The sequence below is a fragment of the Artibeus jamaicensis genome, unplaced genomic scaffold (genome assembly GCF_021234435.1).
Source record: "Artibeus jamaicensis isolate MK-2021 breed Jamaican fruit bat unplaced genomic scaffold, CSHL_Jam_final contig_387, whole genome shotgun sequence".
Taxonomy (NCBI): Eukaryota; Metazoa; Chordata; class Mammalia; order Chiroptera; family Phyllostomidae; genus Artibeus; species Artibeus jamaicensis.
In genome coordinates this window covers 34,286,379-34,308,652 of record NW_026521812.1, presented here as the reverse complement: position 1 = coordinate 34,308,652, position 22,274 = coordinate 34,286,379, and positions in this window count along the sequence as shown.

Below are 22,274 nucleotides of genomic sequence, written 5' to 3'. Positions count from 1 at the left end.
AATATATTATTGCATTACATAGACTACATTACAAAACTACATTTTCCTCTCTTATAACTCATATAACTCAAATATATTTCTACTATATCACTTCCAGAAACTAAGAAATATCATTATATACCCAAATTTTTATTGTTAAGGTCTTCCTGATTTTTTGTATTCATATAAAAGTAATATTGCCACACAATATACACATCAGAAAAAGAAGAAAGCTTGCCAGTGAGAAATGGTTTTGTATCTTATTCTCAAGACATAAAAGTCTATACTTCCTAGTAACATCTAAATTAGACATATATATCATTTAATACTGATGTGCTATCAAAGTACAAATATCACAAAAGATTAGAGATAATCTCTTCCTACTATAATGTGACATACAAAGTAGTTTTAGTACTGTAACAATCATTGCAAATGAAAGTGCTGCTGCAACACAAGCTCAGCAAAAGAAGTTTGACTTGCTGGCTGCAATGTTGCTACACAACAAAACTAAGTTAGTTTATTTAATGACATAAAAGTATGGTATTTGCTTAGTAGCTAACATTGGACAAATGCTTTATGACAAACTGAGAACAAGCCAAATGCTTATAGTTCCATAAAGTAAGGAAGTTGTTAAACATATATAAACACATATACCCACACGTGCACACCTATGAAGTAAAGTATGGCAAGGGGGAGCATAGATGAAAGATACAGGAACCAAAGAATCATCCTGAAAGACCTCCCAGTGGTCAAACTTGGAATAATATGGGCAAACAAAATAAATAAGGAGAGTATTAAATTATTACCCAAAGAGTCAAAGACATACCCATGGTCCACACTGATATAAGTAATATTAAAATAAATTTATACACGAGAGAGAAGGGACACATCTTTTTTCCAGAAGATTTCCAAATAATAAATGAAGAAGGAACAAAGGAAATGGAAACCATCACTACAATAGCACAGCAAAAGCTGCTGTAGACAAACTAGTAAACTTTAAGCATGTATACGAAGGGGAAATGGTAAATTTCTTTATATAAAGAAGCTTGGCAGATACTACCCTAACCAAATGATCAAAGGCAACATCTTCAGTAAGTCATGTTACTCCCATGTACCTGGTGGTATGATGCCATGAAAAGATCACTTTGTCTTCTTGAAATTTTTCTACAAACCTGTAACCCTAGTTTAAGCATGTAAAAGTGTCAGACAAATTCCAGTTGAGCGAGATTTTATAATTTCATCTGTACTCTTTACACTGTTAAAGTCATAAAAAACCAGAGACTCAAGAACATGTACAAATTGGAGGAGATGCCCCCTACTGGGGACCTAGCCCACAACCCAGGCATGTGCCCAGACTGGGAATCAAACTGGCAACCCTTTGATTCACAGGCCAGCACTCAGTCCACTGAGTTACATTAACCAGGGCAATGATATTAATTCTTAACTGCATGACTTGTTCACAGTTTGTGTTGATGTCCTTACAAATTACTGGAATCTGTCTCTTTTCTCATTTATGTTTGCATTCATTTCCAAAGTCATATATACTAAGATTTTAGTAAAAGAATAGACATAATAACATCTGTTCAAACTAACTGAAGGACTATTATTTTCTGTTGCTTATGAATTAATATAAATTACAAAATTAAAGATGAAATATCAACTACAGTAGAACAATATTTTTCAAGTGTATTCCAGGGAAACACATGTTTTTTTGAATCTCTTAAGTGTTAAGAGACAAAAAAAAAAAAAGGACCATTTTTCTGGTCTAATAGGATTAGGAGTGCTGGATCCAACAAATTTTAGTAGCTTTCTTTACTGAGCAACCGCTCTGAGCACTTTTAGCAGAGTGATGTTCGCCGTGAAGCTCTGAAAAGGAGAATGGAAACACTATTTCTGAAACTTTCTTACTATCAGAACTCTCAAATACTCATTGGGTTAATGTGAAAGAAAATCTTTTGAAACTACTACATTAATTATCAAATAAAGGCTATATTTAAAAACTTGATGTATATTGTAAAAGATCACTAATTGTGAAAAATAAGTATCATTGAAAATAACCTGTCATCATTAGAAGATCAAACATGAATTTATTATTTCAATTTATTAACAAAGTTATTATTGTTCTTGACACATATTTTTCTGTCAGGTTTCTCTCTATAAGTTGTCCTTTAGTACAGCCAATCATGAGTATGGTGTGGAGCAACCAACCCCCCCCCCCAAAAAAAGGTATTTGTATTATCTCTTGGTCATGATTAAATTATGCTTTTCTTGACCTTTTAGCTTTGGAATTCCTATTATACTTTTTCTACCAGCCAGGGAGCATCTGGTCTATTCCTACTACCCCCACCACCCTTCATCCATGGTAGAACAAAACAAAAAAATTGTATCCTGTTTACCCTAACAATTGGCATTAGGATAAGGAACAAGGTTAATACTAAATTTAGTTAGTTCTTTCAATGCTCTAAATATTTTTATTCCATAAATTAGATAGAAAAAATATTCTTAGAAAAGTAACAAAGTGTTCCAGTTCTGGAAGTGGAAGGATTTCCATCCAGTTCCAGATGGATGAAGCTCACTCCATCCTGTTATCCCAATGAATAAAATTAAACCCTGGACATATTGCATGAAGCAGCTATCTTAAGACATTAAGAGAGAAATTTGTTAGCAGGCAGACCAGAAAATGAATGCAGAATTTGAAGTATGGATCAGAGCTGCATTGAAATGTATCAGTCAGTAATGGCCAGGGTCCACAATGGGGGTCCCATAATACTACAATGGAGTTGAAAAATTCCTATAGCCTAGTAACATCAAAGCCATAAAACTGTTGTGGTGCCAACATGTCATTCACATGTTTCTGGTAATGCTGATGTAAAGCCAGTCACAGGAAAATAAAGCATACACAATTTTACGCAGCACACAATACTCGATAATAAATTACTATGTTATGACTTTATATATTTACTACACTTTTAATTCTTATTTTAGAGTGTACTTTTTCCATTTACTAAAAGAGAGTTGACTGAAAGATGATAGTGTGCTGTGTTATGCTGGCATCAGCCTCATACAATTTGTATTTACCACATCTCCTGATTTCATCACTTTCTATTGTGCTTGATTTTTATTTACGAAGATGGAAAAGTCAGTAATGATTACTGCTTGCCAATCAAGCCTGTCCCATTCCACCATAGCTATGATCTTTAAGAACAAGAACAAAGTGATGGAAGGTGTAAAGAATCTGCTTCGTTGAAGGCAATAAGACTAATAAAAATTCCCAAAGGGCCCATGCCAGACTGGAAAAAACTTCTTAATGACCTGGATTGAAGACCAAGCACAGAAGCGTATTCTTCTTAGCATCATGGTGATCACAGCCCAAATCAAAAGCTTGTTTGCAATGCTGGAAGAAAAGACTCACCCTTACTCCAATCTTGTATTCATGTAGACTCCAAGGGGGTTAAATAAATCAAAATTGTTATTCATTATATAATGTAAAAGTAAGTGGTAAGTCTGTGAATGCTGATGTGAAGGCTTCTGAAATATTGTTTAAAACTAAATTAGCTGATTTGGGGGGAAAATTATTTGTCAGAGCTGATAGTTAATACAGATGAAATCTCCTTTTTCTGTATATGAGTATCTAAAATGACTTCCAGCCACAAAGGTGGCCAAGTCTATGTCAGGTTTCAAGGTTTTTAAGGACATAGTATAAATATCATTGGGGGAGTGGGGGGAATGTTGTAGGTTAAAAATTGAAATCATGTGTGCTCTTAGAGAGTGAGACATCTAGGGCTTTAAATATTGTCAGTAAGTACACACTGCCAGTGAAATACAGTAGGAATAGCAGTCATGGATGACACAGATCCCCTCCTAAGATATCCTCCTGAATTGACTTCCTGGCAAAATGGAGGCATACTGTTTGGAAATAACACCTTTGAAGATTTTGCTTATCATTCATAATGTTCCCAGACATCTTTCTTTTATTAGGGATTTCCATCCCAATATCAAAATGGTGTTTCTCTCTCTAAATACTACCTCTTTGATCCAACTAATGAAGGACGGTCTGTCCAGGCTATTACTACCAGGGAGAGGGACACTGAGAAGACACTGATGCAATTCTGAACAGATTATAACATCTAGGACTGTACCGAGACCCTTGCCTGGACTAGGGGTGACGTTCTCAAGGAGTGTCTGAGTGGCATCTGAAAGATCACACTCGATAAGTTCATCCATGACTTCAAAGAAATTTTCCAAGAACAGAGAGATTTCAAAAATCTGCAAAAACATCAGAAAAGAAGAGAATTGTGGTGAAAAGGGTAAAGAGATTAAGCAAAAACAAAACCAAAACAGACAAACAAACAAAACTTCAGACACAGACAACAGTATAACTGATTACTATTAAAAAGACTCAACAAGGCTGTGGTTGAGACGTGAAACAATGTTAACCTCACCATGGACCAGGAAGACATGGCGAAAACCCCTAGTGGTGGTCCCTGAGGAATTGACTAATGGGGAATTATTGCAGCTGAAACAGAAATGAAGAAAAAAAAAACTTCCAAAAAATTCAGAGTGAAGGGGTTAGCATAAGCTTTCGCTGACCTTAACAAGCTACTTAAAATGTTTGAAAACATGAATCAAAACATTTTTACTAATAAAAAGAAATATTCACGGTTCATCAACTACTTATAAGCAAAGCTATGAATTAAAAAAAAAAACACAAAAAGCAAGCAAACCACATGGACATATGTAGGGTAAATGGAGGTGGTCTGGCTTCCTCACTAAGCCAGAGGAGTGCAGTTTTGGTACCACTGAATGGGCCTGATAAGTAGTGTTTTCATAGCCTTGAGAACGGGTCCAATAAATGTTCCCATAGTATGAAGTGGGCTCTCCTATGCAGAATAATGCTATCATACATAATTTTTTGACTTCAGGTTGGCTTTGTTTGTCTCTAGTACTTAAGCAAGAAGAGGCTTCTGACCAGAGAGACACACAGGTTGCAGTGTGCGTGGCTCGCCCACCCACGGATAAAGGCATGCCAAGTGTCCCCGTGGCTGCATGCATTTTCTTCAGTCTGCCTTAGTCTAGAGTAGACCTGCCAGACCTGGACCGGCTGCAATATAACATCCTTCTGAAAAGAGTGGCACCTCCACAAGAATCTCCTCAGACAGGTCCTGCAGCAGCTGTTTTCAGAAGAAGGCACTGTTACCACAGGAGATGACATCGCATGCCTGTTATTGCCCCTGAAGACCCTCTAGTAGGACATGATGTAGAGTGAGAGGCAGTGATATGGACGATTCTGACCCCAACTAAAGTTAGGCTAATGCCTGTGTGGTTGTCTTAGTTATAACTACAAAAATTCAAAAAGTAAAAAGCTGTTTTATTTTATAAAATAAAATAACTTTTAAAAATAAAAAAATCTTATGAATAAGAATATAAATAAACATATTTGTATAGCTGTTTTAAGTGTTACTACAAAAGAGTTAAAAGGTTAAAAATGTAGAAGTTAATAAAGTAATAAGTTACATTAAGCTAAATTAATTTATTGTTGAAAAATGAAAATAAAAGTATGGGTTTAGTGTAGTGTCCAGTGTTTATCAAATCTACAGTAGGGTACAGTATCGCTCAAGGCCTTCATAGTCACTCACCACTTCCCCAGAACAGCCAGTCCTGCTAGCGCCATCCACGGTAAGTGCTCTATACAGTTGTACTATTATTTGTCCCTTATACCACATTTTTACTGTACCTTTTCTATGTTTAGATACACAGATCCTTACCATTGTGTTACAACTACAGCACTAATTACAGTAACATGCTGTACATGACTGTAGCCGAGGAGCACTAGTCTAGACTACACAGCCTGGGTATGTAGAAGGCTGTACCATGGTTGCACAACAATAAAATCACCTAATGAGGCATTTTGCAGCATGTATCCCCATCATTAAGTGCTTCATGACTGTAGCAACAAATCAGTGTTGTGGTTATTGTTGCTTTTTTATCCTCTGCCGTTACCCAGTCTGTACTCAAAGGTAATCTGAAATACAGAAGTGGACCCTAAATAAGAACAAAAACCATCCCAAAGTATCTCTCTGTCTTTAAGAGTAGAAAAGAGTGCCCTAAAAGTCCAGCAGAGTGAAGGAAATTCTGTGGGACCTTCCTCCTATTTCATTTCTTCTGACCCAGTCCTTAAGTAATCTCACTAGGAGGTGATGTCAGCATCAGGAACCAGGCACCAAAACTCTGATGGGGAATCATATTCACCTTACAGTTGTGACATAAGATATTGGGTTAAATTCCATTGCTGTTTTTCTTTCTCTGTCTTTCTATTTCTTCATTTCATACGCAGCCACAATGGTGAAAAATGAACCATAGAGTGAAAAATCCAAGGTCCCAGCTTTCTGGCCAGAGGACTGGAGAGGAATATTCTAGGGTACCAGAGATGTCAGAAATATTGCAAAGTGGTGAAAACTCAAGAAAACAATTTTGTAAAGTACTGCAAAACCTTCCGAATTTAGTTCAGAGCTTTACATGCATGCACGTATCTCTCTCTAAGTAGTACTCAGGTCGTTAGAAGAACTGAGCCACATGGTAACCCACAGCGTAAGACTGCAATCAATCATTAGTTGGCAAATTAGATTGATCTGAATAGCTCTATAAACATCTTGTTAGCTGAACTGACACCAGAGCCACACACTACAGAAAATAAAAGAGAACTTTCATGCTGAATTTAATCTGATAGATTCCCTGTCATAACGAAAACATTAATTTTATAATTTAAACATGGACTCTGAGTCTCATAACACTATACCAAAATTTCTGTTACATGATTCAAAATTTGAGGGCTAAAAAGAACCAGGATAATTTCAATTATCAGGAAAATAAGACCAAGATAACAATAGTGTCAAACCTGTCAACTAAGTATGACTTGAAAGATGCTGTTATAACCTAGAAACTATAGTGAGAAACTATTACACACATATTGTAGTGTCTATAATTTAAAAGTCTGACCATTCAAAATGTTGGTACAGCCCTGGCCAGTGTAGCTCAGTGGATTGAGTGCAGGTCTGCAAACCAAACAATCATGGTTCAATTCCCAGTCAGGGCACATGCCTGGGTTGCAGGCCAGTTCCCTGCAGGCCAGTCCCCAGCAGGGGACACACAAAAGGCAACCATACATTATGTTTCTCTCCCTGTCTCCTTTTCTTCCCCTCTGAAGATAAATAAATAAAATATTTTAAAAATGTTGGTACAAATATGTAGGCACAGGAACTCTCATCATGTTTTTCATGGGAATGTTCAACTAAATAAATACTTTAAAAAACAGTTTAAAAGCTTCTTAAAAAGTTAAATAAAAACCCACCCTTGATCCAGACCTGCTACTCTTAGATATTTACAGCAGAGAAATGAAAGCATGTGTTGTAAAAAGACTTGTTCACAAGTGGTCAAATAGCCTTAATTTTCACAGTCAAGAACTGGAAACAAGCCTGGCTGGTGTAGCTCAGTGGATTGAGCGTGGGCCTGTGGACCAAAGCATTGCAGTTCAATTTCCAGTCAAGGCACATGCCTGGGTTGCAGGCCAGTTCCCAGTGGGGAACACATGAGAGGCAACCATACATTGATATTTCTCTCCCTCTCTCCTTCCCTTTCCCTCTAAATATAAATAAATAAAATCTATTAAAAAAAGAATTGGAAACAATTCAAATGCTCATCATCATCAGATCAATGTATAAACAAACTGTGCTATGTCCATACCATATAATGGAATTCACTACTGAGGAGTAGAAACAAATATTAATATATACAATATCACGAATTGCACTGAATAAACAAAGCAGGAAAAATACATACTGTATAACTGCATTTAGACAAAATTCTAGAAAAAGCAAACTATGGCAGAAAGCATCATAGAAATTGCCATAATGTGACAAAGTAATCAGTGCTTGAATGGGACAGGTGTAATAAAGGGGTTGGAGAGAACTATCACGGAAATACACTTTCAGGTGGTGTTGAGATGTTAATTATATTGACTGTAGTGATGGTTTTATGATTTGTATGTGTATGAAAACTTATCAAATTGTACGTAATAAGTAAGTTCACTTCATTGTGAATCAGTCATCCTCAGTAAAGCTGTTAAAAAGATATGGAACTGATTTATTTAAGAAATCAATCCTTTGTTGACTTCAGTGTCAACAGCTACACAAAATCAACCTGCTAGTGAAGTCTAGAACACATTTTCTGACATCCAGTTCAGCAAGTCAAGCACTTGAGAAGATAATCATATAATTTCAGGTAAAGTAATGTATAATAGGAAAATGATGAACCCTAATTTCCATCCAAAACATTGTCAGTAATGCTACCTAGTCAAAAAGCAAAAGCTTTCAATTATAGAAGTTGACTGTTTTGGGGACCTTTATTCTTAAATGTATACTGAAATCACTGTTTTATGCTATTTTCCCCAAAGTTGGCCTTAATAAAACTAACATTTTTGGTACTTTTATATAGTTCCGTGTGCTTTTTATAGACAGGCTGGTTTCTGCAGGGCTGTGACATGTAGAGGACATCATCATGTCCAGAGAGAAATGATCTGATAGCGATTCCATTCCAGAGAGATGTTCCGGTCAAGCACAAGCTGAAGTTTTGTAGGCTCTTTGGCCTTCTTAATAATAATAGCTAGCATTTATGAATGTTTAATATGTGTAATATAGAACCTTACTATATAGTCCCTACAAACTCTTGAGGTCTGTGCTATGTGTACCATCACCTTGAAAATGAGGACATAGATCACAAAGGCTGAGGAGCGTGCTCCAGGGAGTAAGTGAGAAACAAAATCCCCGACCCAGGTGTGTCTCAGTGCAGAACTAAGCTTTGTCTTTCTATACGTTGTGTGTCTTTCTTAATCCCAGAAAAAAAAAATAGGCATTCGAAATAAAGGGAATTTTTAAAAAATCATTATGATTTTAAAATAGTGAATGATTTGGATGATGATCCTCTAGTCACATGATTTATTTTATCCAATTACTATGTATCCCTGTATACCTATTATGTAAGCACAGTGTGATTTCATAGGCTTATACTATCTGATTGATTCTATACAACTTTGGAGATAATAAAGCTTTAGTCAAAGTCACTACAACCTTTATAATAATTTGTCTTAGCTAGTTCCTTCTCAGTTCCATATTAAAACAATGTAATAATTTATATAAAAAACAAGAGTTGTGAACATCAGCTACTATTTTTAAGGCAATAATAAGTAATAACCCTAACAGGCCCCATCACCTCTGAATGACAAGGGCAGCTTTCTCCATCAGTACCTGAGAACTTTCTGTTCTATCTTTATACTTTTCTCTATTTCCCCCCTCTATGTTCATATTTTGCACTGTGTATGTTTTTTTCTTTCTTTCTACATTACTACTTCTCTGTGTCAGAAATGAGGCACTAATCTGTAATATAACTCTACTCAACCATTTTCAGAAATGTAAATTAAACATCCTTGACTTTTTCCTTCATCTTTTCACTTACTATCCGATTTGCAAATGCCAGTACCCAGTGTCTCTTGTCCACAGTGCAAGAGGAGTCCCGCAGTTGTCCTCATGCTTTTGGTCCTCTCCACATATGCTCTGACCCCATAAATGTCACTGCACCTTACCTTCTTGCCCACTTCTACCTCTCAAACAGGCTCTCTGGTCTATCTCATGTTACCGTTTCACCTTGCACAGTACAGCTTTGAGATATCCTACCTCTTTCTCTGTTATACCTTTAATTTTTATTTCTCTTGCCTGTTTCTTTACCCTTTACCATATGTCTTATTCTCTTTTATTATCATTTCCATTAATTTTAATATAACAGGATTTTTAGGAACATATATAGGGCACACATGGACAAAACCAAAGGGGAGTAGAATCAAAGGGAGGAACGTGGGGATGGCTGGGGTGGGGGGAGTGGTGGGAGGAAAATGGAGACAACTGTACTTGATCAACAATAAAAAGGTGTGAAAAATAAAAATATATGTCATTAAATATTAAAAATAGTTTTTCGTTAAAAATTGCATTTCTTATTCTTTATTTTTGTGAAACTTTATTTTGTATCCCTATTCTTTATTTAATATTAGTTGATTCTAAATTTTAGTGTTTTCCTCCAAAATTATTTTTAAAAACCCTAATTAGTTCATAGACTTATTTATTTCTTTATTTGTGCTGGATATAGGTCATGAATCATAGAATTCACTGCCCCATACTGATTATTTATTATAATCAAAGTTCCTACACTGTTATTTATTTATTTATTTTTTATCCTCACTTGAGGACTTTTTTTCATTACTTTTTAGAGAGAGAAAGGGAGGAAGAGAGTGAAACATGGATATGAGAGACAAGCATCAATTGGTTACTTTCCATACCTACCCAGACCAGGGATCATACGTGTCCTGAGCAGGAATTGAACCTGTGACATTTGGGCTAAAGGATGACTGAGCCACACTGGTCTGGACAGTTTCTCCAATTATAAAGAAGCTATTTTGTTAGACCTTAAATTATTTCTGTAAAAACCTGCAGCCATTCTTTCTCTTAATGTATTGTAATTTTGAATTCCCATACAGATACATATTTTTATAAGCACAAAAATTATGTGAAAGGATGTATTTAAACAGAATTTGTTGAACAGTAATTTCCGATGTCTTTGTGTGTGGGTGTGTGTATCCCTCTGTGTGTGTGAGCATTTATATTATTTTGTTATCAGATAGCCAACAAAACATATGGAGATGAACATAAAACTTTGTTAATCATTGCACAAAATATACAGCTTGTGTTATAGATTATACCATATATTCATAATTTTAAGGATGTATATTTTATGAATAATTATTTTAACTGGAATTGTCTTCTTTTTGGTTTCAATTTTATTTAACTCTACTCAAAATCCAAGTTTTAGCTCCCTAATAAACATTTGTATAATATACATTGGTTAATTTTGGCTCAGATGAAATAAAAAGATGCAGGCTTTTAAATCATCTACTTTGTAGTCGTGAGTTGGTGGTACAGGGTAGGTAGGCAGAATAATAGCCTTAGAGAAAATCTAAAGATCTGTCTCCTGATTCCAAGCTCCTAGATGATATGGCTTTAAGCAAGACATTTATTCTATTCATCTTTATTTCCTCATTTTTAGGATGAGGGTAATGATGACCATGCTATAGAATGGTGGTCCTCAGACTTTGATGTACAGAAAAAAAAGATCCAATAGAACTTGCTAAAAACAAATCAAAACAGAAGGTTGCTTCCCTTGGTGCATTCCTCAACTTCTCTGAAATTTTCCCTGAGCAATCCTTGTTGAAACACCTTAGGTGACTCTAACAGAGATTGAATTTGACTTTAAAGAACATTTTAAACTCTTATATGCAGTTAATGAATGAATAAAATAACAACACAAAATAGCTATTTGTAAAGGAATTATATAACCAGGTTGTAGACTATGTGATTTTTGGAAATATACTAAAATAATGAATCGAGAAAATCCTAAAGGTATAGTCCATAACACTTACTATAGAAAGTTAGAAGGAAATAAGGAATCTCATCATTTAAAATATGGATATACACAGAACAAGTACTAGATAACGCATTAAAATATGTATCTATATTTGTTATTTTTTTTAGTATTTTTAAGATTGTGTTTTTTTTTTAATTTTTAGAGAGAGGGGAAGGGAAGGAGAATGAGAGGGAGAGAAATACTGATGTGTGACAGAAGCATTGATAAGTTGCCACTTGCACATGTCCCAACTGGGAAGGGAATGAACCCCTAACCCAGGCATGTGTTGTGACTGGGAATTGAACCAGTGATCTTTTCCTTTCCAGCATGACACCCAAACTAACTGAGACACACCAGTCAGGAAAAATTCTAAAACTTTGATCTGAAAGGTTTAATCTTGAGATTAAAGCTAGATTTATGGCTACAGGATTGATTGCTTTAAGTGATTTCTTAATTTGGTAATGCAGTTAACTATTGGTAATTTTGCTAAATCAATTAATTTTTAGAAAAATTAACCAAATTCATTTAGCTGTTTGCTGACATAGCCTTAATCATCTTAATTTTTTCCTTAGTTTTTACCAAGGGGAAAATTGGATCTTAATAGTTGAAATCATGTCAGAATATAGAAAGTAGAAAAGAGAAGGTGTCTTTAGTTCAGCTGACTTTGCTGATACATGCATTTAGACAATGACTTATAATGGGTTAAAACTATAAGCATCACTAGGTTCATTGCAGCCTTATTTTCAATTGCCAAAACATGGAAGCAGTCCAAGTGTCCATTAATAGATGAGTGGATAAAACAATGATGAGAAATTTATATAATGGAATACTACTCAGCCATAAAAAGAAGACTTTACTCTTTGCAACAGCATGTGTGTGCCTAGAGAACATTATGCTAAGTGAAATAAGCCAGTCAGAGAAGGACAAATGCCATGTGGTTTCTCTCATATGTAGAATCTAATGAACTAACAAGCAAAACAGAGACAGCCTCATAGATGGAGAGCAGAATGGTAGCTAGTAGGGGAGGAGGGGAGGAGGTGGAGGGATTGAGCAAAAAAGAAAAAGGACTCATGGACATGGACAATAGTGTGGTGTTTGCAGGGTGGAGGGGGATATGAGGGATAACTAGTAATGGAAAAAAAACAATTAAATTCACAAAGCCACAAAAATAAAAGTAATGATGTGTTACCTGAAAAAAAGAAAAGATAGTAATTGCAAACAACAAGGTTCATCACGGTTGCTATAACAAAAGTTGGGCATTTTATATTTGGCTGAAAGGGCAGCACTACTTCAGGGATAGGAGTAACTACATCTTAGGAAGTATTGTAACTGCTACATGCCAAAGTAGGTACCTGAGTATCTAATTACTCCATTTATAATGTGTAATATGGATTTATTTGGGGTCACCAGTGACAGTTTAGCACAAAATTGTCTAGTTATTGGTATAGATGAACATGAAAAATAGTTCCACTTTGGTGCCACATATTTTAACATTAAAATTTTTTCTCTTAAATGACAAAAAATATTTATAGGACAAAATCTTCTATGAGGTTCTATACATGTGTAACATTCTTTTTTGTTCTCAGTGTTAAAATATATGGTGAGAGAAACACAAGTTACCAGAGCAACAGAAAAGATCTGTCTCCATATTTTGTTTCTATACATAAATTTTACTTTTCAGGAGTGGTGGGACTTTTCAAAAGCACTGATTTCATCAGCTTTGGATGGGTGGTGATGTGAACATTTGGGAACCCCAGCTATAGTAGAAAATTTCCTAAGGCCATTTATGCTGATATATAATAAACTCAAGAATATCGCTGAAGCCATTTTACGTACAGTTTATATTTTCCTCTTCAGTTTTCAAAGGAGGGTATTTTTAAGCCTCATAAAGTAAGATTAAGCAGGCATAGAAATGGGAAGTCCTTTCTATCACAAGGTAGCATAATTGTCCTTTTCTACAGTGCAGAATTTGGGAGGAAAATCTTATTAAGTAGCTTTTGCTTAAACCACTAAACCAGGTAGCCTCAGTTTTCAGTTACAGTGTTAAATTTAATAACATAAACAGCTCTGGAAGGTGTAGCTCAATGGATTGAGTGTGGGCCTACAAACCAAAGGATCATGATTCGGTTCCCAGTTAGGGCACATGCCCGGGTTGCAGGCCAGTTCCCAGCAGGGAATGCAAGAGAGGCAACCATACATTGATATTTCTCTCCCTCTCTCTTTCCCTTCCCCTCTAAAAGACAAATAAATAAAATCTTTAAAAAAAATGTAAAAACATAAACAAACAAAAATGGTATCTGTACCATTACCTCTATGATAATTGAGATCTTTGGATAGAACACATTTTCTGTATTCTCAGTCATTTTATGATTTTTGAGTCAAGGTAAAAATTAATAACAGACCAGATGTATTTTGTAGCTATAGGAGAGAATATGAAAATATTCAGTCTTCATCTTCTTGAAAAGGCCTAAAATTAGTGTGGAAAATTATCAAGTCATTTTATATTATTACTGATCTTTGGTGCTTTTAGAAAAAGAGGCAGTTTCAATGTCAACTAAAAATGAACTACATAGAGCTAGGGTAGGGTAGAGTGATGGGGAGTAATATTATGTTAGATCCATTTGAGAATGAAGTAACTGGAATTTAAGGTGTGCCTTATCGAGGTGTCTTTCAAAAACGTTTTAGGTGGAAAAGTTAGAGATACCTCTCATGTGATATTTTTATTTGTTTAAATAAATATACCCCTAATATCTATTGATACTATATTTTAATGGCATTTATTTTGTTAATACATATTTGGAAACTTATTCTACATGCATGTTACAAATATATTGGAATGAAAAAGGAATTTGGAGGATCTTGTAGTAACTGTGGTGGCCATAGATTAAAAGTCTCTGCTCCACATTTTTATCAAAGAAAGATTTTGCAAAATAAAAGTAATTTGAAGTGTTCACTTGTCACAAGTTGTCCTTCAAGGGGACACGTACAAATGTGTTTACTATGCACAAATAAAATAATCAAATTGGAAGATCTTATTAAATAATGGTTGGGTGATGTTATTCAGTTGAGGAGGTAAAATTTTGGAGATAAGTGTGGTGCTCTGCATTGTGAATAAGTGGAAGAGTGAGGAATAACTGAAAAGTGGGAGTAGAAATGAGGAAAGGCTAAATACTACAGAGTAGGTGATGGGAAATCTTATGGATTTGGAGAATGAAAGCACAATTTTAGAAGGGATGATTAAGGTAAAATTTGAGCTGCACTACTATAGATAATTTTATAAATTCTCTACTCATATTCCTCTCAAATCTTGTGTATTGCTTATAGATTTTTTAGTAGGAGGAAATTTCTAATATAAATAAATATAAATACATTTCTAATATAAATAAATACATATTTTAATATAAATGATATGGTTTGGAAAGAGTAGAAAAAAGCATTCTTTGGGATAAGTCCAGAAATGACACCAAATATGATTGTGTGAAGCCTTTTTTCATATGCTCTTTAACTACTTGCTTATAAGAGTGAGGACAGTGGTTGATATTCATAGGTAGCACTGTAGGCTATAATTTATGACTCTCATGGATCTTTTTACTCTTCTAGCAATGGGATGGGTCAAGTGAGAGCAACCATTTCAAAGACTTTGAGATTACAAATGAATGTAAAAGATTTACTTTCTTGAAGAGTATGTATGGAAATTCAATATTTTTTCAATAATGATAAAAATAGTAATGTAATCTGGTCAATATTTATGAGTTTTAATTTAAGGTAAAAGCCTCTGTTGTAATATACAATGTGAGAAAATTGTATTTGATATAAAAATATACATATATACACACATAAATCTATTACTATCTAAATAAGAGTATACCATTTTGCAGACACACTTGACTATGGTGGGCATACATCTTTACTGTTATAAGCTTATGTTTTAGGACAAAATACATCATCTAAAAAGGAAAAACATTTTTTATAGGTATAGTCCTGCATTAGATTATGTAAGTTATGACATTCATTTAAGGAAAGATTTTCTTTTGACATATTGTCAAGTGAGATTGTAAAGATAAAGAGAAAGGCTTATCTTTACCAAAAAGATTTTACCTCACTAGAAATGTGGATGGATTCTAGAGGTAAATATAAAGAGGCTCTTAGACTGAAAACCATTTACCAGTATGGACAGAGGGAAATTAGAAGAAGTCCTAAAGTTTCATTTTAATAATCCTGATGGAATTATTGGCAAAAGGGTAAAATGGGTTTCTCATTTTTTGATTCACTTTTGTCCCTTGGTCAGTGGTTCTTAAGCAATAGTGTGAGTCAAGAAGAGCAAGGAGAGCCCTGGCTAGGTGGTTCAGAGGGTTGGGGCATCCTCTCATGCTCTAAAATGTTCCTGGCTGAATCCCAGTCAGGGCACCTAGGTTGTGGGTTGCATCCTTGGTAGTTGGGGCATGTATGGGAGAGGGGCAACCAATCAATGCTTCTCTTTCATGTTGATCTCTCTCTCTTCCTCTCTCTCCCTCTTTCTCTCTCTCTCAAAAATCAATGAACATACCCTTAGGTGAGGATTTAAAAAGGAAAAAGAATACCTAAGAGAGTTAAAAATGAAATGGCTAAACTTCCAACCCAGAGACTAATCCAAAGGACCTATGGTAAGCAGACATATGGTTGGCAGATGGATTAAAAAAGAGGGAAAGAAGGAAGGAAGGAAGGAAGGAAGGAAGGAAGGAAGGAAGGAAGGAAGGAAGGAAGGAAGGAAGGCAGTCCACCACTGTAGGCTTCTGAGGTGAACAAAATAGGCTGCTATTTTTCCTACAGAAACCTTGATTCTACCTAAGCCTGAAGCAATAGACCCTCAGAGAAACAAGCTAGCTAATTCTTTAATGAAAATCAAAACAGAGATAAAAAATTAAATCTTAAGCTCATGTGGCCAATTAATATATGACAAAAGAGACAAGAACATACAATGAGGTAAAGACAGTCTATTCAATAAATGGTGGTGGGAAAATTGGACAGATACAAGCAAAAACAAAAAAGAAAATTATGCCACCATATACCAAAATAGACTCAAAATGGATTAAAGGCTTAAATATAGGACTTAACATCATAAAACTCCTAGAAAACTGGCAATAAAATCTCTGATACTTTTCTTAGCAATACTTTTTCTGATATATTTCCATGAGCAAAGGATACAAAAGAAAAACAAATGGGACTACATCAAACTAAAAAGTATTTGCACAGCAAAGAAAACCACCAACAAAACAAATACAACAACCTACTGAATGGAAGAACATATTCACTGATGATATATACAATAAGGGATTAAAATCCAAAATTTATAAAGAACTCATACCACTCAACACCAAACACACACACACACACCATGTTAAAAAGTGGGCAGAGGACCTGAACAGACATTTCTCCAAAGAGGAAATACAGATGGCCGATAGACATGAAAAAATATTCAACATCAATAATCATTGGAGAAATGCAAATTAAAACCACAGTGAAATATAACTCCGCATCAGTCAAAATGGCTATCATCAATCAATAAATAAACAACTGTTGGGGTGCTTGTAGAGAAAAGGGAGCACAGTTAGTGGGAATGCAGACCAGTGCAGCCACTGTGGAAAATAGTATAGAGGTTCCTTAAAAATTTAAAAATGTGACTGCTTATGACCCATGGATTCCACTTCTGGGAATAGATGCTAAGAATGCCAAAACACCAAGTTGAAAGGATACATGCACTGCTATGTTCATAGCAGTGTTATATACAATAGCCAAGACTTGGAAACAGACCAAGTGCCCATCAATAGATGACTGGATAGAAAAGCATTGGTAAATTTACGCAATGGAATATTACTCAACTGTAAAAAGAGGAAATCTTACTATTTGTAACAGCATAAATAGATCTAGAGGGTATTAAGCTCTGTGAAATAAGTCAGTCTGAAAGACAAATACCATATGATTTCATTTTTATGTGGAATCTAAAGAACATACTATAAAAACAAAACAGAAAGAGACTCATAGATCCAGAGAAAAGACTGATGGTTGCCAGAGGAGAAGGGGTTGAAAGGCTGGGTAGAAAAGGTGGAGGGAATAAGAAATACAAATACGAACCAGTCACAGGGATATAGAGTGCAGCCTAGGGAATACAGTCAATTATATTGTAGTAACTACATGTAGTGCCAGGCAGACACTTGAAATATTTCAGGTTCACTTTGTAAAAATATGATCGTCTAACTACCATGCTATACACCTGAAAATAATACAGGATACTATTGAATGTAAACAGTCACTGAAAAATAAAATTTAAAAGTGAAATGTTACAGAAACTTTGTTTTTTTGTTGTTGTTTGTTTTTAAGACCCCTAGCCACATAGAACGTTGAACTTAAGATACTTTTTGAAGTAAAACATCATTCAGATCATGCTTTGGGACCTAGCAGCATAAGATACTTCCCTTCTCTCTTCCCCATTCTTGATCTAGATGGGAATGTTAAATATGTGACGTACTGGAAGGTATTTGTTTTCCAGTATTTCTGCTGGAAGTCACATTCATGAACTTATAGAGGGAGCAAAACAAAAGGAAACATTTGACCCAAAAATACACATTGTATGACTGCCTGTGTTATATCAACCTACAGATGTCTCTGTTCCAAGGATGGAAGGGTGGCGAATCCTGACACTTTAGCCTTTAGTCACACTACACTGTGGTAGTGTGACTACTACCACAGAGCGCAGTGTCCACTGTGCCATCTCATCTCAGCATGCAGTCATTGTCATCTTGTCCTAGGAGAAGCAGCAGATTGTACAGAAAAGAGCACGAGCTATAAAAACAGAAGATCAAATATTGAGTCCTATACATTTATCTTTTCTTCATTAGTCTTATAAATACTCCTCAACAACTTTGAGCTTTACTTCCCTCACTTAGAAACAGTAGTTGAAATGCATTCTCTACCTGTTGATGGAATTATAAAAACATGATTACATAAAATAAGCCAATATATATATACAATTTTGTGTGGAAAATAAAAACACATGGGCTTATAAGTGTGGACTACTGTTGTCACATTTTTCTTGCTTTTAAGAATTTTTATTAAATTAAATATTAAATTGCCTCCATGTTTAGTTACCATAAAAAGGAAACCATTTAATTTTCACTTCTATTAATAGTTCATTAAATTAGACCTCTCATCTGTCTTCCATAGACAGGACCTCTCATCCTGTCTTTTGTGCTTCCATAGCTCTAAACTAGCCCAGAGAGCCTATCTATAGGATGCTTCCTAGCCCAGTCCTTGTTTATGGCTTCATTCTTCATGATTTATTACACTAATTTTCCATAGCAACACATGAAATTGGTACAACCCATAATGCACGTGAAGAATCTGAGGTCTAGAAAAGTTGCATGAGCACATAAAGTGATAACAAAGATTAAAGAAAATGTTTGCAGAATCCCAATCAAGTGTTTCCCCCTCCAAACATTAAAGTTTTTATTTTGGCATTGAGATTTCCCTGATTTATACTTTATCATTTCAGAAATCAGATTCTTTGAAAACTATGTATGTTCACAAGAGTAAAAAAGTTGTACACAGTGCTTGTCAGTTTCCAAAATCTTTTACATGCATATTAGTTTGTGTTTACTTTCATACAAATTATGGTCAAATTTTAAGAACACATCATTTTATAAAGATTCTTCCATATGCTATAAATTTGTATGTATCTTATATAAAGATTTACATTTTGAAATATGTTAGAAATTCATTTCGGAAATCTTAGTACTTCTAGACAACATCAATAGTCTTTTTTAATCCATCATTAATAATTTCCTTATAATGAGGCTAACTTGGCCCAACAAACAATGCCCAACTGCCACAGGAGATTAGCCTCAATCTACTGATCACTCATTCTTCCACACGAAATGTTTCAAGTGCAGTATCCCCCCTCATCTGCAGGTGATACAGTCCCAGATCCCCTGTGGATTCTTGAAATGGTTGATAGTACTGGGCCTTCCATATACTATGTTGTGCTTTTCTGTACATGCATAATTATGATAAAGTTTAATTTATGAATTAGCTCAGTAAGAGATTAACAACAGTAACTAATTAAAATAGAATAATTATTATAATAATACACTTAACACTATAATACTATATACTATTTACAATAGTATTATATACTATAATACTTTATACTATACTATACACTATTATATATTATGGCATTATTCTATTATATAATTATACTATGCTATCTATAGTAGAGTATTGCATTATACTATATTGTAACTATACTATAATACCATAGTATAAAATAGTATTATATACTATAATACTATATGCTACAATACTTAATACTATAATAAAAGTTATGCAAATGTGGTCTTTTTTTTCTCTCTAAACATCTTGTTTCACTGCACATACATGATGGATATGCTGGACAAAGGGATGATTCGTATCCCAGGCTGGATGGCACAAGTTTTAACCTGCTACTCAAAAAGGTGTACAAATGGAAGCTTATAAATTATTTGTTTCTGGAATTTTCCATTTCTTCTTTTTGTACCATGTTTGACCATGTGTAACTAAACCTGTGTTACTCAATGCGTAACTGCAAATAAGGGCTACTGTACCTGTCCCATATCAGCTACAAGGCTAACTACCTGGAATAAAATAATGACAAAGACAAAGCTCATATTAAAATAAACTTACAAAATCAGGGAAAGTATAGACAAATAAATAGGCAATTTCATACAGTGCAAAAGGAGTAAGTGCTCTGATATAGCTAAGTAAGGAGTACTTAGAGGCACGCACAGAATAAGCACTGCTAAGGCAATCCTGAGAGGCAGGGAATTCTTCCCCCACCTTAAGAGAAATATTTGAGCTAGTATCTAAACAATGAATAACACAAAGCAGAAGAGAGGAGAGCATCTCCAGGAGTACAGAGAGGAGGTGCACAGGTATGAAGGAGAGAGAGAAGGTGTGATTTGGTCTTGGAAACAGTAGGTTGTTTACACGAGAGCAGGAGTTACAAGGTAAGGACGCCAGGAGTTAACTGTAGAGGTGGGATGGGACCCAGTCACTGGGTGACTGGTGGGCTAAGTGAGGAGTTTGGAATTCACTTTAAAAAAGTAAAAGGTATCAGGGTTTACAGGAACAAATATAAAGGACACATGGACAAAAACAAGGGGGGCGGTGGAAATGGGAAGGAGGTGGGGAGCACTGGGGGATGGGCTGGGATGAGAGTAAAAGACAGAAAACCGTACTTGAACAACAATTTAAAAAACGGTACTGCAATTAAAAAAAGAATACTATTATGAACTGAACACTATCTCACCAAAATTCTTATGTCAAAACCCTAACCCCATTGTGAATGTTAAAGTTTCAACACATAAATTTAAGGGTGGGAACAACTCAGACCACAGCAGAGGAACATGGTCGTGCAGAACCTTCTCCACTGAAATGTGTTTTTTTTGCTCAAGTGCCTGGGTTCACATCTCTGATTAAATGAACCACTGCAAGCCTCTTGTGTACCTCTGTGATCTGTAAAGTTCATAGTAGGACATTATAGATTTCTTTCACTGAGGGTATTTGTTTCTACTTGATAGTTTATTTTGCTTTCTGTGCTTTAATTTTCTCTACAGCAGTCTGCATAAGTCCTACTAAAGAATAGTAGTTACTAAATCTACTATGCACTTCCTTTAAGAAACCTGAATACAGATAGTGGTAATTGTAGGTGAAGCTATCCCTTACTGCTTCATGTTTATAATGATCCTTTATGCACATTTGCAACTACCCTTTTTCTATTCACTGCAGAATAGGTGTGTGTTTCATCATCAACAGAGGTTGACAGAGAACAAAGAAACTGGTGGGTAAGACTCTGACAGCACCCTGCTAGTGTAGTAAAATCACCTTTCAGGTTTTTCTACCCAGCACAAGTTACAGGCTATAGGTGCTCATGAGCTTCTGCCCTGGTAATCTGAGATTCTCTGAATTCTCCTGATTTGCCAATCCTGGGCCATTGGTGTATCCTGCATCCTGCCTTCTCTTACGGATCCCAAATTTGTTGATATATAAGGCTGTTCAACTTTTTCTTCACTAGGATGGAGTGGTGACTTCCAAATGTGGAATTGGAAACTAGAAGTCCTTTAATAAATGTTTTATTCTGGAATAGTTACTATTTTTTTTGCAGAGTTTTAAAGTGTTTATAAACTTTAATATCTAGGAATCTACCATAAGAAGTTAATATGAAATGTAGGGAAAATATACAAAAGCTATTAATTTATTAATTCATCCTTCCATATGATCCAGATATAGGTCTAAGATGCAAAGATAATTGAATTGACACTTCTATTCATCATGAGCTCACCAAATCAGGAACACAGGTATGCTGTCCATTCTATCCTCTGTTTCTTTAAGGAATAACAATAACTCTTCCCAAAATTGAGCTGCCTACAGTGGCTCATCGTAGTCATTGGGAACCCTCCCTCACATTTCCCAGAACTTGTTTCATTCTGGCTCCCTAACCACCTGATTCCAAACTCTTGTATGGGTACCAAAAGGCAGTTGGGGTGGGGATTATCTCTTCAGAATCTTGCAGGATATTAACAGCATGTATATTTTGTTTTGTACAAAGTAGTGATAGTGTAATTATTATCACCTTTTAATGTAGAAATCTCATAAATGATTACAGCAAAAGTGGTATATAAAATATTTTAATGACCACACATAGATGAATTAAAATAAATTAATACTCAGTGTAAAAAATATACATATATATATATATATGATTATAAGAATCATCCTCA